This window comes from Cyrtonyx montezumae, unplaced genomic scaffold, assembly GCF_038088225.1.
Source record: "Cyrtonyx montezumae isolate F1298 unplaced genomic scaffold, pur_monq_1.0 scaffold_8, whole genome shotgun sequence".
NCBI lineage: Eukaryota > Metazoa > Chordata > Aves > Galliformes > Odontophoridae > Cyrtonyx > Cyrtonyx montezumae.
This window is the reverse complement of record NW_027072089.1, coordinates 79,577,478-79,598,268: the sequence shown is the minus strand read 5'-3', so window position 1 is coordinate 79,598,268 and position 20,791 is coordinate 79,577,478. Positions and strand designations below refer to the sequence as shown.

Below are 20,791 nucleotides of genomic sequence, written 5' to 3'. Positions count from 1 at the left end.
TCCCATGTTAATCTATTAAATACTATAAAAGAAAAGTTGAATGAAAATAATAAAAACACAAGAGGTTTTGCTTGAGGCCTTTGAAATAATGTGTGAAAGCGTCTTAGTTGTACATTTTGCACAGGCTTCTTGCCCACTTTTGTCATACAGTCGACACAGCATGTAAAGGATGACAGAAACAGATGCAAAAGCAATAAAACACACAAGTGAAGCAGATTATGCTCTGCAATTCTTGCAACCAAAAAAGCATGACTACAACAACCTTATAATAAATAAAATAAATAGGAAAGGAAAAGAATCCTCCAAGAGCTTGTTTTTCCCTCAGGGACTAATATCTTGCCAAGACTCTGCTGTTCTTATAACTTCAAAATGAAGTTCATATGTAGTCTTTCAATGTCCAATTCTAAATTCCCCTTTTATCTCTAATAACATTTCCTGGTAAGGTGCATCAATAGCAAAATGTCCCATTTCACATGCAGGGTAGCTATCCTAGGGATAACAGGCAACCAGTTAAGTACATGCTTTTGATAAAACAAATACTATAATCTTACTTCATCAGATCACAGTGCAAGCCCAAAACATGGCCTTTAGACAACATCAATACTTCCCCAACAGAGTGAACTCATAAAACTTTTTTTCTTTGGAAACCTCCATGACATTTTTCTTAATGATGTAACTTATCAACAGTAAAGCACACCTACAATAGCACAGCTTCAGCAGCAGCAGCAAGTTGATTGTGCTGGAATGAAGTGCATCAATGGCATACCTACTACACTGGCCTACTTCTTCTATGCAGGGCCAGAGTGTGACACATGTACTGGCTGTACCCTGCACTAAATTATGTGTTACACTTATTTCTGATCCATTGATGATGTCTATGTAAGCACGGCAGTATCCCACATCCAAGGTCCTGATGAGTAACTGCAGTTACAGCTGGTGAGTGGAGTTGCCCAGCTAACTAGCATCCAGGATTGAAGGGAGGGCTCACTGAAATGCAATGTGTTGTAGGATAACCCCATAACAACCCTCTCCCAAGGCATATGTATTGTAAAGTACAGTTCACTCCATTACACTGAGATCAACAGGACAAAGCAGAACAGACTTTGCTTTTGAAGGAGAAGGGAATTTCCCCAGAAAAGACATTCAAAGAAGGCAAAGACTGCAACACCGTTTCCTCCAATAATCAGTCAAAACTGCTTGAGAAGAAATCAGGCTTTAATAAAAGTGGACTCAAAACTACGGATGCGTATCTGACAGCTCACCTGAAGCCTAATGACAACATGGGGCAGGGAGGGTAGGAACAAACCAAAACACACAGAATTCAGTAAGGCATGGAAAGGTCCCTGCACCACAGACCACCACCTCACTCAGTGCACTGGGCAGGTATACAAAGACAGAACCCTGTCCTGTTGGGGAAGAGGTGTATAAACATGTGAGCATCAATGCATCTATAGATGTGAGAACCACAATTCACTTTGAGTTATATATCTTCCTCATAAACTATTTTCCTGGAAATATTCTGCTATACGTGCAATATAAGTAAAAAGTTACTGCTTTAATTACCTGGTATTTTACTTCACTGCTATAATATTTAAATGAATTAACAGAGAAGGCTACTCATCTGCTTTTCTTTCTGGAGGAATGAAATAAAAATCTTAATAAAATGAAAATCTTGCTCAGTTGAAAAACTGCAATTTTAACCCCCTTTAAAAAGAGATTCCTCTCTCAAGATAAAACTCACTAGCTCTCTAATTAGCATTCTTTTTTCATCAAAATTGATCTATTTTATGAACTGAACTCAGATTTGGGGAGGTAATGTAACTGACACAAGACAATAAAAGAAATGTTATTCTCCCTAATTCTATAATTACTATGTAATAACAATTAATGAAATACTGTTTTTCTAGGTGAGGGGGCTACTGTGCTTCTAAGATCTACTCTCATGATCAACTGTATCCCTTACAGCTATCAGAAATAAAATAAGATTATTCCTAAAAAATAAACCTGCACTTAGCTCTTAATTACACCTTGTTTCCTTTGCAGATCGAAAGTCGGCAGTAATTGCTGTAGAAGCTCATAATGTCGGTAATTTTTGCCCTGCACTCATTTAGAGAAGTCCATGCTGAAACTCAGTCCCACTTGTCAACATAGAAGAATTTGAAAAATATTAGCAATAGTTTTAGTGGACAGATACTAATTGGGTTGTTATTTTGTCACTGTGTAAATTCTCAGTGACCTTTCCAAAAAGAACTAACAAGTCAATAGAAACTGTTTCTTCTTGACTTTCTTCACCTCCTTGTTATTTTTTATTTTTTTAATTTTTAAACAGCCATCAAGTCTCTTAATCTCTTTTCAGCTGCACACTTTTTTTTCCTTTTCTTAAGGTAGAAAGTAAGTTGGTTTCTTGTTCATTTTCCTACTTTGCATTTTACGTTGAAGGACATCTTCTCAGTTGCTATCTCAACTAACCTGCTCAGTACTGAAGGCAAATAACACCAGGTTTCCAGCACCAAGTATGTTAAGAGCTCAGTCCACTCCCCATTTCTTAACAAAAATAGAAAAAGATGGCACAGCCAGCTCTAGGAACACCATCTATCTACTGATAGCAAATGTTTGTACACGAATTTACACACCACGGGGAACAAACAGAAAAAAATGAGAAGTCTACAAACAGTTGCAGAAATGTAGCCTGACCAGGATTACAGCATTACAGGCATGGTGGAAGAGCCCGCTTGACTGCAGTGCTGGAGCAATAAATGGACACAGGCTTCTTTGACAGACTTAAAACTGGGCTGAACAAATCCCTGTACAATCTCTTCTACCTGGATGCACATTGAGCATGCAATCATAAAATCACTAAGGTTGGAAAAGACCACTAAGATCATCTAATTCATGGTCTGGACTACTGGCCTCCAGAGGCTCCTCTGTCCAAGGCATCACAGAACTGTAGGGGTTGGAAGGGACCTCTAGGGATCATCAAGTCCAACTCCCCTGCCAAAGCAGGCTCCCTAGATATCCTTCAGGTGTTACATAGGTTCATAGGTACATTAGGTTGGAAAGGACCTACAAGATCATCTAGTCCAACCATCCTCCTATCACCATCCCTACCCACTGAACTACTAAACCAAATCCCTTAGCACCTCATCTAAATGCTTCTTGAACAGCGCTAGGGATGGTGCCTCAACCACCTCCCTAGGCAGGCCATTCCAGTGCCTGACCACTCTTTCAGAGAAAAAAATTTTCCTCCATTTTTCCTGTAAATCTTCCCCGGCACAACTTGTGGCCATTCCCTCTCGTCCTGTCATTATTTATCAGGGAGAAGAGGCCCACCCCCTCCTCACCACAACCCCCCTTCAGGAAGTGGTAGAGTGCAATAAGGTCTCCTCTGAGCCTCCTCTTCTCCAGACTAAACAGTCCCAGCTCCCTCAGCCGCTCCTCATAAGACTTGTGCTCCAGACCCCTCACCAGTTTTGTTGCCCTTCTCTGAACATGCTCCAAGGCCTCAATGTCCTTCTTGTAGTCAGAGGCCCAAAACTGAACACAGTACTCACAGTATATTACAATGGAAATACAGATCCTCTAACTTGTTTCAACAAAAACTATCCTGACTTCAATGCCACAATTCCATTGATGTGCTGTTTGAGAACCTCTCACATTACTGACAGCATCTTGATTTCCACTCTGAAAAAAACATGCGTGAAAGGATGTGTCCTAACATATACTAAAAAGCAAATCAGATCTTTGGAAGATGCAACACCAAAAAGGACAAACCAATGAAAACCTTTCTGGTTGAACTCCCTTCACATTTTTATTATCTTGTTATCTCAGTCTGTAATGAAAAAATAAAATAAAATGCTTGTAGAATTACCAAATACTAATTAGCAATGCATATTCATAATTAGCAATTCATACATTTGTTTGCTAACTGGAAACTGGACATTTTTATACTGTGCAGTGTGTATATGCATTTAAGTTAAATATGAGAAATAGTAGCAGTCATCAAATGAACACACAGGTTCATTTCATAATCAACACATGATTTAGACTCAAGGGGATTACACACCACAACTCCTTCATTACTAATATAGGAATAAAAAATTGATAATACCAAGCTCCCCTTACAAGGAGATCTCACCATCTGGCTTATCTCAAACCCACAGGGAGTTAAACAATAAAGGACAATAATTTTCCATCAGTGATGCAGCAGCATGGAATGGAGGACAAGAATCAGACAAATCCCATATAGGTCAGTGTTTTGAAGCATTTTTTTAAGCTGGATTCTTCATATTTTCTTGCAAACATTAACCCTTAGGGAGATGCTATGAAATAAGGTGTTGATTAACCTTAACATAGAAATGATGAAACTTGAAGCATATCAGTAATTTCCTCACAGAAACCATATCATTAGGTAGTTGACTAATGCAGCTCAGAATCACTGACTTCTAGAATTGATGCCTGAATCAGAAAAACACACTTCAGCACAAGTTTGTGCACTCAACAACTTTGTGAAGCTTTTCCGATTCCAAATGTAAAGTACATTCGACATCACAATGCTGCATTAAGATAATTAGATATTTTTAATTACTTATTTAAATCTAACCAATTACATACTCATTCTGTTTATGAGGAATTGGCCACAGACTGAAAAAAAGTAGGAATCTGTCATGTGTGCTTTAATTTCTTAAACAGCACATTTTATCAGAAAACACAAACTAGAAAACTTCCTTACTCTATATCCCATTAGTCATATAGGAACAAGTTACAATTGTTAGGCAATAAAAATTGCAATCATGTAGTATACTATATGTGTGGGATAATAAGCAACATCAAATTTCCCCTTGTCAGCTAAGTGTTTGCAGCTAGAAATAATGCTAGAACTAAATACATACAATTCTGTCTATCCCATTTATCTACTGTAGAACCTACCTGATGAAAATATTAGTGGTCATGAGGCAGAAGAGTGAAATGGACCACTGCTCAGACCTAACAGAGAACTTGATAATTCTCCTTTCATCATTTCTTCTTCATTTTTGTTCTACAAAAATACACATCTCTGGAAATGCAAAATGCTATAAAATCACAATAGTTGCACAGACATTACTTGGTATTAAAGTAGTATAAACTCAACAGAATCACCACAATTTCATTTCCCTTGTCAGTTCCTAGGATGTATTATGCACAAGTGGCATATAATTACAAGATGTTTTTAGCTTCTAAGCACCATTATCATCATGGTTGCCTGCTTCCCTGAACAATTTAAGACGTTGCCAACCATTAAAATACAAGCAGATTAATCAAGGTGTCCTTGGATAATTACCATGAGAAGTTCACAGATATATTTAGCGTAAACTTTCATTCTACAAAATACATGTAATTCCCTTAAGCCAGGTATGACAGCATCACCATACAGTAGAGCACATCCTCCAGTGAAAGTAAATCCTTTTTTTTCTTTTTGTGTCACCACAGAAACAGAAGTTCTTCTAAGAAACTGTAAGAAAAATAACCACCAACAGCAGATTTCAGAAGGTATTCACTGATAGTCCTCCAAAATGCCCTGAGACCAGTCCTGAGCAGAGCAGTGTTGGTTGATCAAAGATGCAACATGAGCCAGCAATGTGCACTTGCAGCCCAGAAGGCCAACTGTATCCTGGGTTGAATGAAAGGAAGTGCGACAGAAGGTCGGGAGGTGATTCTACCCCTCTACTCTGCTTCTGTGAGATCCCAGCTGGAGTACAGCATCCAGTTCTGTGCCCCCAACACAAGAAGGATATGGAGCAGGTCCAGAAGTGGGCGATCAGAGGGCTGGAGCATCTCCACTACAAGAACAGACTCAGAGAGATGGGGCTCTTCAGCATGGAGAACAGAAGGCTTTGGGGGCACTTTATAGTGGCTTTGCAGTACCTAAAGAGGCCTACAGGAAAGCTGGAAGGATCTTTTTATAAGGGCATGTAGTGACAGGATGAGGATAAATGGTTTTAAACTGGAAGACAGTTGATTTAGACTTGTTATTAGGAAGATATTCTTTACTGTGATAGCGGTGAGACACTGGAACACGTTGCCCAGTGAGGCTGTGGATGATCTATACCTGGGGGCATTTGAGGACAGGCTGGATGGGGCCCTAAGCAACCTGGTCTAGTGGGAGATGTCCCTGCCTATAGCAGGGGGCTGGAACTAGATGATCTTAAAGGTCTCTTCCAAAAATCTTAAAGGTCTCTTTTCCAAAAAAAACCTCCATTCTATGAATCTAAGAAAAACAAATGAAATAAACCTTATTCACACATATATTCCACAATTAAAACACATATGAAGGAAAAAAGACTAAGCAAAGGGATAAATCTCCAATTTGGGTTTATAATAAATGATAAATTCTCTCAATACCTGTGTAAAGGTACCTAGAATCAGATATTAATAGGCTTTTGGATTCATATAAAGAAGCTCTACTCTGAAACAGTCCTGTACTTCATGTACAGTCAAAAGACCAGCATTGGAGCTTGATCTTGAGAGGCAGAATAAAAAAACACTGAGCACAAGAGCACAAAATGGAAACCAGAAGGAGAGAAAGAAAGAAGGAGAATAGAAAGAGACAGGAAAGAAGAAAAAAAAACACAGCAAAACAACACTTGCACAGGCTGGTCTACTTAACATGCTCAGCTGGTGTGAATTAGTATAAAAGCTCTTCCAACATCAGTGAAGCTGTGCCAATTTAGACCAGATGAGATCGAAGCTGTTGTTAGCCAAATGGCAAAGGGGAAAAAAAATAAGCTTAGTCATTATTTATTCTAATTTCTATGCACATGGACATAAAAGACGTACCATTGGTTTCACCACTGCTGTTTCTAGCTCAAAAAGTATTAGAATCAGAATGGGTTCACCTGCATTTACTGATGGCACAACTGCTTGAGCTATGCAACACTATTTCAGATCAGATACGATTCACCTAATTTCAGATTTCATTAAAAAAGGCAACAGAGAGCTGAGCCAGGCAAGGCAGGAAGATGTCTGCCAAGCTACGCTGTATTAGAAACCATGTGATAAAGCTTTGGAAAACATTCTTAAGGAAGTAAAGAAAATTCAAGCATTGTAAACATCAAAAGAAACCCAAGAAAAGAAGACTCAGGCCAATGCCAGTCCCTCCCCAAATGGGGAAGAAGGTTTGGACCAACATGTGTGCTTTGTTGGTCTGCTGTCCCAATACCCGGAGTGCACAGTCATTATGCTGTTGTGTGCAGCTGATACTCATCTAATGGCAGCACAGTAAGGAAGTGAGTTCAGTCAAACTCCTAATCATATTGTTAATATTTTGCGCTTTAGATTTAATCAATTACTTAACCATATGCTTAAACAAGCCTTTTAGACAAGCAAAATTCCTGTCTCTCTTTTGCTATCAGAGTGACTGCAATGATGTACATGCAACCCATGAAAGCCGAATGTTCACAGACTGCTTCTCGACCCAGCTCAGCCAGAGGCCAGTTCCAGCCCGGTCAGGACACCAGGAAGCTCCAGAAAGAATAACTTACCCCACTTCTTTCTAGCCAAGGTGAATGCATTAGCCAGCTCTGTCACAGTCGATCTGCTTGTGGCAGACAAACCTTGAGGTTTGTTTAAGATATATTCACTTGCCAAGACTGCAGAATGTTCCCACTTCTCACAGAAACCCAAAAGACAGTTACTCTCAATTTTCTGTACCTACCACTAATCTCATTATAAATTCATCATTACTTCAGTTTCATTAGACCAGTTTAAACTAGCAGGTCCGCCACCTATTATCACAGAATCGCAAGGGAGTCCTGACCCTCACCAATTTTTGACCTTAAAATTCACAGCTACACAAATATGCTAGGTAAAGAAAACTGCAAAGACTGCCTGTATTGATCTTTTTTGTTCTCGAATGCACAGCAGATAAATTTGGACAACTGCACTTCAAGCACTGCATAGATAATTATGTATGTATGTATGTTTAAGAAGTACTGTTAAGAAGCCCTTATACTGCTCTGTTTCCAAAGGCCATGAATAGCAAAAAAAAAACCCCACAAAAAACCACCAACCCCAAAGGGTACCAGAATAAAATCTTACTAACAAAAACACTTTCAGGAGATAACATATAAATATTTTCTATTCCACCTAACTACCACTGAAAAGAGAAAGTTTTGTGTCTCATAAAAGCTGTAAAGCTGCTTTGCTTGCCCTTTGTGCCAAAATGGAACACATTGTTAGGACATGATTAGAGGGAAAAGCATATATATTTATACACATGTTGTAGGAACAGTGCTGATGATACCAGGTTTGATACTTTTTGACTGAGCCAAGAAACATACATTGTGATCATCAATATCACTGTGGAACTCTTCAATATATTTGCCATGGTCGATGAGCATGATCAATAAAGATTTAAAAGAATCCCAAGAGCTTAGAAGCTTACAGTGGTCTTTTAAGGTCACATGAGTGTAGGTTTCACAGGTGAAATAAAGGCACTCAGGCTGTTAAATGGTGCCTGTCAAAAAAAGAGGCAGGCCTGATCACTTCAACAATAGCAGCTAAATCCATCTGGTACTCAGTGACCATCTCAGAAAGCACTTAAAAACTTCAGAGGACTGAGTTACTATGACATGTCTTCAAGATCTATGCAAAAAATCATTACTAACAAGCTTTTATTTTTAAGCCTTCCACCTTAAAGCTTAACTGGGTGACAACAATGGTCCGTTAATGATTTGAGAGCAAAATAGTAGTAGACTGCCACTTCAAAAGCCAATGGTAAACACTGCACCCAAAATCATCCTATTTCCAATGTTGTGAGACTTCATTTCACTGTTCAATGAAGTGTCTTCTAACAGCTGCACACTGGGGAGGCACAGACACAACAAAAAACAGCTGCACGTTGCAGCAGCTCTGGTTTCAAACACTCGATGTTTTCAAACCTCAGAACGTCTACTTTTGGTCATCATCTCAGCCACAGTCTTGCAATTAAGAGCAGCCAGTAACTCGCAATCACTGACACTGATGATGCTCTAAAGAGGGGAGCTGTGGAGACCTTGCAGGAATTGGACCACAACTGTTCAATTATAAGGCATAGAAGCAGAACTGGTAACAGTGAACCACACAAAAATCAAAGCACTGAGACAATTCTCTTAAGAACCTCTGTGCAACACACAGAACTGCAGAGGGACCTCTGGAGATCATCTGGTCCAACCCTGTCCTCAGGCATGGCCACCTAGAGCCGTGTGACCAGGACTGGGACTCTACAGAAAGTGACACAGGTCAGTAATTTGCTGTTGAATTGACTAGGATACAATGACTTTATTTTTGTTAAAGAAATAGTCAATAAGTTGAAATACTCAAAACCTAGAAAAAGTCAAGATTGTATACGTCCACTAAAAATCCTAAGTCTCATAGAGCAATTAATTCTTAAGCCTTCCATCTTAAGAATGAGCTAGAAAAATAAATCCAGGCAAGCCACTGTTCTGGATTGTAACAAACACAATGGAAAAACCATCTGAAACTAATTAACAGCAATGCAGAAAACAAGAATGTTGGAGAAAGCCACAGAACTTTTCCAAGGACCTTTGCCTGTTTTGGACTCCAGATGGACAACACAAAGCGTTCACACCTGTCCATTCATTTTGTCTGACATCTTAAGATTTTCATCTTTCAGAAAAAATCCTTTAAGCAATGAGGCCCATAACAACTTCGTTATTTAAGAATTCTCATAAACATTCCAGTAAGAGGGCAAAACAAAAATTTTCATCTTCATGAAAGGCCTCAATAGCAGCCAAAAGCAAACTATTATTCTACATGACTCCCAGCTGATCTTCTGTATCAGCAGAAAAGAACAGAATAATCTTTAATCTGTCCTTCCTTGCAGAAAATGCACAAGGTAATGTTTCAAAAGAATAAACATCTGCTTTGGGTGGGGTATGTAAAAAAAAAATCATGAGCCACCCTGCAAAAAAAACCTAAGTGCATGTATTTAGAAGAGACCATGATAAATGTATGTTGATTATTTGCTTAATACATTTGGAACATATTTTCTCATTTATTTAATAGGTTTTTTTTCTTTCCACAAAGAAAGATCTTCCACTGGGACTCATAAAGGCAGTAATATTTTGGTAAGTTACTATTACACTAAGAATAGTAGAGATTGTCTTGCATTTTCTTGTTCACAGCTTTATAATTAACAAAGTAGAAATGTAGGCTGTTATGTTTGAAGGAAGTTTCCCCAGAGAGATCAAATAATCCAAAGCAGAAACAGCTTTCTACAGTTCTGAATATAATTAGAAGAGTCAATTTCTTTTTATGGTGTAAACAGTCAGAGTTAAGTAGATGTGCCTTGGTGGCTGTCGCTTCACTCCTTAGGGCACCTGCAAGAAAGTCAAGATGCTCTCTGCCACATCTGTAAAGTATTATTGCTAATTCATGTCATATTAATGAATGTATTTTCATAGGTAGGAGCACTTTTTCATCAACATTATGATGCTGAATCTGGAGTCAGCACTGCAAACTGAAGGGCAGATCATCAGCATAATAAGGACTGAACAAACCTCTCCACAGGAACAGAGTTCTCCCAAACTCTGGCTCTGTTGTTAAAAAAATATCTCTGCTATGCTTAGTGGAGCTGAGTATTACTTACAAGTGTGATCACATTCACAGAACAATGTGCATTTGTATATTTACATATAGATAGAGATGTATGTATCCCACAAAGACGCACCTTGTTTCTGAACCAGTATCTTCAGGGTTCCTAAGAAAAAGCTCTTTTTAAGCCCAGACGGCCATAGTAGGAGTTAAGTGTGCAGACACAGGATTTTCACTCAAGGGTAAAGCTTAGCAGAAATATCACAGAAGACAACAGTGCATGACAAGTACAGCACAACACTGGAAGAGCAGAATAACGCCAAGGCAGGAGAGACAACAAGCAGCTTTCCTCTCCTCCTGCTGGCCTAACAGAATGTCACACCAGACGGTGCCACAGGCCTTCAGGGTGCAAAATGTGGCTGCTACAAAGCAAGAGTAGTGCCAGCATTTATCCTTTGGTGCTCAGGGAGGCACGCTCCCACAACACACAGCACCAACATCAAAAGCGACCAACATCTGCTGCAGCTCTGGATCCCACAGAAGTTCTTCTCAGTCTGTGGCTCCTCAACAAGATCATGAGGTGAGGGATCTGGAGCACAGGCTCTTTGTGGAATGATGAGGGAGCTGGAATTGTTCAGTCTGGAGAAGAGGAGGCTCAGGGATAACCTTACTGCTGGGTAGAACTACCTGAAAGGAGGCTGTAGTGAGCTGGGGGTTGGACAAGAGGGAATGGCTTTAAGTTGAGCCAGGAGAAATTCAGTCTGGATGCTAGGAAATACCTCTTCTCTGAAAGAGTGGTCAGGTGCTGGAATGGGCTGCCCAGGGAGGTAGTAGAGTCACCAACCCTGGAGGTATTTAAAGAACATTTACACATAGTGTTGAGGGACATGGCTTAGAGAGAACTATTGGTGATAGGTGGACGATTGGACTGGATGACCTTGTAGGTCTTTGCCAACCTTGGTGATTCTATGATTCCATGATATTTTATACCTTAACCACATACAGCTAAGAAGCTCTTTTTTTTTTTTTTTTTTTTTTTTTTTTTCTACCACAACATCTACCTCTCACATAGAAAACATGTTCATACAGACATCATTTCTGTGCTCCGGACACCTTTCCACCTCATCATCATCTGGCTGCCTGTTGACTCCTGCTCTTTCTCATTCAGGATCCACCTCAGATGAAAACAATCTGTCCGGAGAGACTGGAGAGAGGTGCTGACTGGCAGCAGCATGCATTGGAAGAATATAAGAACCATACATCAACACTTATCACTTTGAGCAGTCCTTTTGCTCTTTCAAATCAGATACAATACCAAAATTAGGCATGGACTGTCAACTTCTTCCTTTCTGATGACACAGTATGGCAGTTAACAAGGCCACTATAATTTTCAAATATACAGAAACCTTTCGCCACCACTCCATTATATATTATCCCCACAAACACGCATACAGCTTAGCAGTATGCTTCTCAAAATGTATTGCAAGAGATTACAGTAAGATAAATACCTCTCATTCACATTACTTTCAATTGAAGTTTTAGTATCTGATCCCTCTGAAAGAAGAATCCACTCTTCAGCGGATCAGTACCAGGAACTGAAAAGTATGGCCCTCTGATCTTTCAGTTATCAATACCTATCAGATCAAGAGGAGTAGGAGCTCATAGATGGTAGCACAAGGTTCTAGTGATGTACATCCAATAATGTCCAATGCAGTTGGCTGCCAGTATTCCATTATCACTGTGTTAGTTGTTCATCACTTTTTTTTAATCTTTACCACCCATGATTATCACCACAAACGAGACACATTAGAGACACAATATGTATAATATTCCCTATATCCTATTATCCTATATCCTGTTCCTGCTATAGGCAGGGACACCTCCTTCTAGACCAGGTAGCTCAAAGTCCATCCAGCCTGGTGTTGACTGCTTCCAGGGAGGAGGCATTCACAACCTTGCTGGGCAACCTGTTCCAATGTCTCACCGCCATAACAGTAAAAGAATGTCTTTCTAGCATCTAGTCTACCTTCTTCCAGTTGAAAACCATTTCCCCTCATCCTGTCACTACATGCCCTTACAAAAAGATCCTTCCAGCTTTCCTGTAGGCCTCTTCAGGTACTGGAAAGCCACTATAAAGTGCCCCTAAAGCCTTCTGTTCTCCATGCTGAAGAGCCCCATCTCTCTGAGCCTGTTCTTGTAGTGGAGGTGCTCCAGCCCTCTGATCATCTTTGTGGCCCTCCTCTGGACCTGCTCAGGTTTACTTCTATATTATTTTAAATTTGTCAAGAATACATATACAATTCTGGCTAATTTGACATATAGATATATCAGAATATTTCACATATCTTCCCCTGGTTTTGGTTTCCTTTAGTGCACCTCAACTGTACAAAGCTGCAGTTTAGATTCAGCTTAGCAAACCTGCCCCATGAATGCCTCAACAGACTCTACATGATTTAATCAGATTTTTGTGAAAATTTGATGACATACCTTATTATAAATATTTCTGATATGATCAGGCATGATATAATCTAGCAGGTCGTCCTCTCTTTTCAGCACTTTTCTCTGGGGCATAGCTCAAAGCTGCTCAAGTTTAAGAAGTGACAGCATTCTCAGACATATAATTTGAATTTTGGGTGGTGCTGTGTGGAGCCAGGAGTTGGACTGCATGACTACACAAGATTATATTTCAAGTTGGCTCGTTGGTCTAGGGGTATGATTCTCGCTTAGGGTGCGAGAGGTCCCGGGTTCAAATCCCGGACGAGCCCTTCTTTTAGGCAGAGAGGAACCTGATGAGGTTAAACAAGAGTAAGTGTAGGGTTCTGCGCTTGTGGGAGGGGATAACCGCGTGCATCAGGACAGGTTAGGGGCAGACCTGCTGGAGGGGAGCTCAGCAGAGGAGAAAGACCCAGACCTGACCTGTCCTGTCCTGATGAATAACAGGTTGGCCGTGTGGCCAAGAAGGTCAATGTCTCCTGCAGTGCATTAAAAAGTGTGACCAGCATGTCGATGGAAATTATCTCTATCCTGGTGAGGCTACATATAGAGTTCTGGGTTTCCCAGTTCATGAAAAACAGGGAACTTCTGAAGAGTGTTCAGGTGAAAGGCTGCAAGGATGACGAGGGGACTGGAGCATCTCTCCATTATGAGGCAAGGCTGAGGACAGAACTGGGACTCTTTAGTCTGGAGACGAAAATACTAAAAGGGGAATCTCATTGCTGTTTATTAATATCTAGAAGTGCGGGAGTTAAGCTGATAGAGGCACTCTCTTTTCAGTGGCATGCAGCAATAGTATAAGGGACAATGGACAAAAACACAGGAAGTTCATCCTGGACATAAGGAAGAACTACTTTCCTGTGAGAGTGACAGAGCACTGGAAAAGGATGCCCAGAGAAGGCTGCCAATTCTCCTTCTATGGAAATACTCGAGGACCCACCTGTGCACCCTACTCCAGAGAAAACCTGCTTTAGCAGGGTGTTGGACTGGATAATCTCTTGAGGTTCCTTCCCCAACCTCTGTGATTCTGTAAAACAAGGTTAGTCATACTCTGCCTTGATCCCACTCATTTGATTGGATGTCATGGGAAAGGAGAATAAAGGGCTATGCTTTCATAAGCATCAGCTCATGCACTCTCACCCTCATTGTCTCTCAGAGTCTTTGGTGTAGCTATAAGGCAAGAAAGCATTGTTTTTGCTAAGTCTTTTGTGAATCCCAAGGATTACACATTGTAAGGTCTCTTTTTTTCCCCAAATACCCTACCTGCAAGAAATACACTGAAGTCTCAGGCACTATCTTGTTCTGATAAAGAACATATTTCTGAAGAAAAAAGCAACTAAGGTAAGTAACTATCACGTTTGCTCTTTTAATATTTAATATGGAATATCCATGAGCAAAACTTTTGATTATGGTACAATGTGCTTGCATCATCTTTGAATGTGTCACTGCATGCAATTAAGCTTCTGAAAGTGCATGAATAAGTAACACAGGAGGAGAGCAGAATATTCAGCAAACACCTAAGGAGACCATCACATTAAATTCCCATTCACTGGGGAAGGAATTATGTTACACTGAAAAGCATAATTATGCATTTTGCCTTGATTAAATATGTTCTTAATAGTATAACAGAAAGCATCTATGTTCTGTTCTTGGCAGTGGATGAGCACAGAGCTTAGAATTAGCATGCACAGTATACATATGCCAAGTATAAAGTCCTGTCCATTTGGTTTTTTTATTAACTCATTTATTACAATTATGCTGTTTTTAGAGCATTTAATAATGGGAGCATGTAATAAATGCAACAAAAAATGCAACATGGGAAAAGAAGACAGAACCAGTGGTCACTCATACAAGTGAGTCCTCCAACAATTTGAGCATATTAGGTAGACAATACGAACATGGGCATATACTTAATGAGAATCTACACCACAAGCTTTCAACATAAACAATTGCTAAGAGGGTGAATGAAATCCTTCCAAAAGCCTCAGGGTATTCTTCACTTCTTCCTGGGACTACAATGCATTTCATTTATTACAACTGTTTTAACAAATATTTGCTTGCAAAACTGACAAATGCCATTTCAGTAGGATTAAAAAAATGATTTTACTGTTCCAGCATCATATAAACTGTCATACAATACTAATTCTGAACATTGTTTGTGTCAAAGTTTTGCACCATCTCTTTGCTCTGACTGGTTACTACTACTGGGTTCTACAGAAAAAGGTAATTCAGGTCAGATTTCAAAGATTACCAGCTCTTCATATAATGTGAAACTTCAAGCAGTGCAGAACAGAGACTGTTAAAAAGAGTAACCAGCAAAATAAAATCCTTTGTTGAGAATTCAAAGCCTTTTTTTAGTAGGAAAAAAAATACAAGAGGATACATTCTTTAAATATACATTTAGCTTTGTGGTCTTAATCCACCAAACTGTTCCTCAGCACAAAGAGCAGAGTCAGAAGCTAGCTGTTATAGGCTGACTTTCCTTATGTATCATTTTATTTTTGAACTTAAAAGGATATTAAAATGCCAAGTAACAGCTAATATTGTTCAATTTCACATAGTGTTTCATTATTGGAAAATAAGTACAAAACATAGGCTGAACTAGAATTATGTAACAGGGAAAAAAAAGTAAGGAAAAAAATAGCCAAAAGAAACAGATCTGTAAACTTCGGGTAAAGACTGAGAAGTAGTACAGATGAACCATCAATGATGCATGAAGTAAACTGCCTGAAGAAAATCATCCAATGCAGAATCAATATAGAAATTGTTTTGTAATTAAGCATGATCATAACCATACAACTGACAGCACTCTGAATACCGAGGTAAGCCCAGCTAGGGAGTGTGGGGAAAGAAATGGTTCTGTGTAACAATAAGATGTTATGACTCTAAAGAGGTTCAAGAAGGCGCCACGGAACCTGATACAAAATACATTTCTGCTTGAAGAAATGAAGACCTGCATTTCTGAGTAACATCGGGAGATGTGCTAGCACAAACCTGTTCTGTGGTTTGAATGATAGCCAGAGGGAAAAGTTAACTATGAGAGGTTATCCCAGCATACCATAATAGGTAAAAGCTAAACAAGAATAGGAGAATAAGGAAGGGTTAATCAAACAGTAAATGGGTGGGACATCACCAGAGGGAATCAGAAGCCTGGAGTTCCTGACCAATGAGGAAACAGAGAAGGGAATTTGTGCTGGGAAGTAGGAAATATAAACCATTGCATTTCTCTGGTTCAGTGCACCTCTCTACTCTGAAGGTTGCCCACTTCTGCAAAAGCGTCAAATAAATTGTAATTCATAGCACATTCCACCTGAGCCTGGAATACTGAACATGAGCATTTCTCACAGGGGATAAAAAAGGAAAAGAAAAAAAAAATAACCAGTTAGTGTCAATATGTAACATGTCCTTCTCCCTTTTTCACCAAGTATCACAGAATCATAGAATGTCAAGGATTGGAAGGGACCTCAAATGATCATCTAGTGTGTTGCCTCCTCTGAAAGTAGGGAATAATGTACCCAAGACATTTTCATATTTTCTTCATTAACACTGCCCAAATGTTTAATTTCTAGCCCTGATAAAGTACTGTTTAAATTACTTGCCAACTAGATAGAAATGATGAGACCTACCATGTTGTAAAGCACCTGTGGGTTCACAACTCCTGGCACATGGCAAGTGTCTATGTAGGTACTTCCTCAGTATGTAATGGAGAAACATCTTCCCAGAGCCAGGTGCTATCACTTGGAAGCAAGAGAATCACTACCCCTTGGAATTTATTCTATTTATTAAAAATTATTACTGTCACTTTTATTTATGTAAGTACATAAAATAAGCTAAAACTGCCAGAAGTGACAGGTTACTATGATTAAGTCTCTTAAACTGACATTCTCTATTCCTCAATACAGTATTTTTCAGAATTACAGAAATGGCTGAGGTGGGAAGGGACTTCAGGAGGCTGTCTTGTCAAATCCTTACAGCTCCAAGCAGAATTAACTAATGCAGATTGCTCAAGACCACATCCAGTTGGGTTCTGGATATCTACAAATGGAAAGACTCCACAACCCCTCCAGGCAAGCTGTTTCAGTGTTTGACCACTGTCACAGAAAAAGAGATAGATCTTTTGTTCAAAAGGAATTTCCTATAATTCAGTTTTGTGCACACTGAATATCCTCCTGTCACTAGGCACCACTAAGAAGAGTTTAAGTCCATCATCTTTGTTCCCCCCAAAATGTAATACTGCACACTGAGGAGATACCTCTTAGCCTGCCCTCTTCTCAAGGTTTTCTCCCCATTCAAGAAAAGTTCTAAGTCTTTAATCACTACAGGACTCCCCTCAGTATGCCCACACCTCTCTTGAACTGGGAAGGCCAGGACCAGACATAGTCCTCCAGATGCATCTTGTCAAAGTTGAGCAGGGGAGAAGGATCACCTCCCTCAATCTGCTAACAACAATACTAACACAACTCAATATGCTGTTGGCCTTCTTTGCCGTGAGATTATTGCTGGCTCACAGTTAGCATGCTGTCCATCACTCTCAGGTGATAAACAGGTATTTCATAATATCTTTTCCTGTCCCTCCTGCAACTGATCTCATTCTTTCTCACAAAGACTTTGTGTGCATTTCAGACAAAGCAAACTGCTGTGTTTCTCTAAGAAAAGTTTTCTTCATGGGGAGCTGGATGTCCACCTTTATTCCTTCCTAAATTAACCTAACCTGTAATATTCCTAGGTTTTGGTCTGTAATATCTAATTTCATCAGCTGGGATTTGGCAGAGTTTGGCAGTCTTCTTCTAAATAAGAAGACCGAGTCAGCAATGACACAGAATCAAAACAGGTCCCTAGACAGATTTGTGATGGTTCTTCAGTCAAATTTTTCCACATATTTTTGAAACTTGAAACCTGGAATGTAACTTCTTTCTTCATTATACATATATATATATATACAGTCAACACAGAAAATGCAAGATAGGATACCAAGAAAGATAAAATTTGACACAGCCTGTAATAAGCATGAAATATTCAAAAATAGAATTTGTTTTCTTCCAGCACAAAGCTTGAGAAAGAGGTCCCTGATTACTGCATACCAGTGGAGTTTTTTTTCCCACAAAAGTGGCATCACATACTTACATCCCAAAATGCCTTCAGCAATTTGGCTTAAAGTATGCTTACCAATTCTCAAAGCCATCACAACCTGGACTGGATCAAAGAGGCATCCCCTAAGCATGCTAGCACACTGTGACAAATAAACTTTTTTTTTTTTTCCAGTATGGAATTGTGACTTCATCAACTCACACCAAAATCCTATAGGATAAATAAAGAGAAAAACCTGTGTTCTCTAGGTAAACATAAAAACAATGGACTAGGATGAGGAATTTCAAATAGATGAACAAACAACACAAGTTCAATTCCATTTAGCAACTCAACTTCATTCTTTGGTATCTGAATGACATTTATGCTGTACTCCTTAAATCAAGTGTTTATTCTGGCAAGCATTCTTACTGGCAGAATGCTGCTTCAAAAAACCATACCTTGTTCTGGTTACAGTGAAGAATTTGTGCTTTTATCAAGGGAATTATGGAAAACAAACAGAAGATCAAAGGAGATCTTTGACATCTTTATGATTGTCTTTGGAGTTTCAGAGCACGTCTCCATTAATTCTCTTCTAACTTTGGGAAACTCTTAATGTAATGTTTTTGCTGATGGCAGCACATATGAGACCATACTAAGCTTGAAAATACATTTCTTTGACAAATGAAAGGAGACCCTGAAGTGCTAATTCTTACAGCATTCTTTTTTTCTCATTTACCATTCTTCAAGAAGTTAACCAAAGAGTGGCTGGAAAAACAGAGTTGTATCATTATGTGATTTATATTCAGGAAACAGTTGTGGAACAGCAGTTCATTTTCAGTCTTTTGGTGGTTTTCTTGACAGAAGGCATATATATAAACATGCATGCACTATTTGTTTTGTTAATACAAACTTTTTAAAAATTAAGTATGGTCATTAGAACTAGAAGTTTTCCCTTTCTACATTTAATGAACTTAGTTACAAAACATAATACCGTGGGTATCAGAGTATTCCTTTGCCAGTCGAAAGATAACTTCTTTTGCTTGAGGCAACACTTTACAAGTACGCCATCTGGAAAACTGAAAATTGCACGTACAACTTTATACTGTTATTACACTCCGGAGTTCTGGAATGCAGAGAGACCAGAACTGTTCAGAAGAATTACGAAAATCAGAGTGAAGAGCGCAGTGTCAGTCACTTATAACCTGCGTATAATCTAATCTAGCACAGCAAGACTCAAACCATAGCTCCTCTGCATCCTGCCTTTGAGAAATAAAGAAGACAATTTCAATCTCCTCTGCTCAGCAGCTAAATAAACCTGTATCACTAGGGAGGTAAGATGATCCCTTTTTATACTTAGTTGTTTTGGCTCTCTTCAATAAAGGAAAAAAACCAAGAACCCAAAACAGGTAGATTCGACCCAGGAAATCTCAGTTCCTTTGTTTCTGTGGAGATGGAAAACGAGCAGGAAGAATAAAAGAAGTGAAACAATCATCTGTGAAGAAGATGCCAGTCATTCCAAATGAGCGAGCCCCCAGCGTGCAAGAAATTCATCACAACTTAATTGCTCCAACTGTCCACCCAGGGCTGCTGCCTTCTCCTTTTAACCACAAAGCCATAAGGGGCCCACTTGGTCCTCTTGGCAACACAGTCCTTGTCCTCTTTGTTACAGTCATAGACCTGAAAGACAATTTCAGATGCAGGACTCTAAAACACACCTTACAGTGCACATGCACAGCTGCATGTATATTGGCTGGGCTTTGTGCTCTTGCCTCTTTGTTTCACAAGAAGCAAAGGATCTAGGAAGACCCAGAAACACTCCAGCAAGGCAAGAACTAAACTGTTCCAAATCAAAGATCAAGAAAAAAATGGCTTTCTGTGTTGCTGGCTCACTTAACATAGTTTCACAGAATCACAGAACTGCAGGGGTTGGAAGAGACCTCCAGAGATCATGGAGTCCAACCCCCTGCCAAAGCAGCTCCCTAGCCCAGGTTGCACAGGTAGGCGTCCAGGCGGGTCTGGAACGTCTCCAGAGAAGGAGACTCCACCACCTCTCTGTGCAGCTGTGCCACTGCTCTGTCACCCTCACTATGAAGAAGTTCCCACTCACATTTGTGCAGAACTTCCTATGCTTCAGTTAGTGGCCATTTCCCCTCGTCCAGAGTTCAAAATGAATGTCACAAAGAGTTCATGAAGCCTTTCCATATTTACCAGTCTTGTTTGTTTTTCCCCCAAATTCTGACATGAGTGCACAGATTCCTTAGGTTTAAAAAGTAATGTTTTACTCTTGAGGCTGTGTAAAAATATGGCTTAGAAGTAGAATCAAAGAAAACCAAACCCACGCTCTGCATTTTTAAGCATCTTTTTTTAAAATGCTGGACACAGGCTGCAGTGTCTTCAACCAGAACTAACATTCCTTTCAGTGTGAGTTGGGCTGGACCCAGCCACTAAGCTTCACTTGGCAAATGTCCTTCAAATACTAAAAATTCAAAAGAAAACTAGGAATTATTTACGTTCTCCATTGTCAGTATCATGCTGCAGGAGTGATCAAATTCAGAAATATTTGACGTAGACTGAAAAAGGTGGAAGATAAGTGAAATTTAGTATCAAATTCACAGCTTTTTACGTTTTCAAATAGAGAGCCAGCAGTGCCACAGAGCATTCC

The 20,791-nt window shown here is 39.5% G+C and overlaps 1 protein-coding gene and 1 non-coding gene across 2 annotated transcripts in view; one reads left to right on the top strand and one right to left on the bottom strand.

The window, feature by feature from the left end:
• Positions 1 to 20,791, bottom strand: part of FARS2 (phenylalanyl-tRNA synthetase 2, mitochondrial) — a 186,043-nt gene that overhangs the window by 109,423 nt on the left and 55,829 nt on the right. The window lies entirely within an intron of this gene.
• Positions 13,263 to 13,334, top strand: TRNAP-AGG (transfer RNA proline (anticodon AGG)). Its single transcript has one exon. It is a non-coding gene; the product is annotated as a tRNA-Pro (tRNA).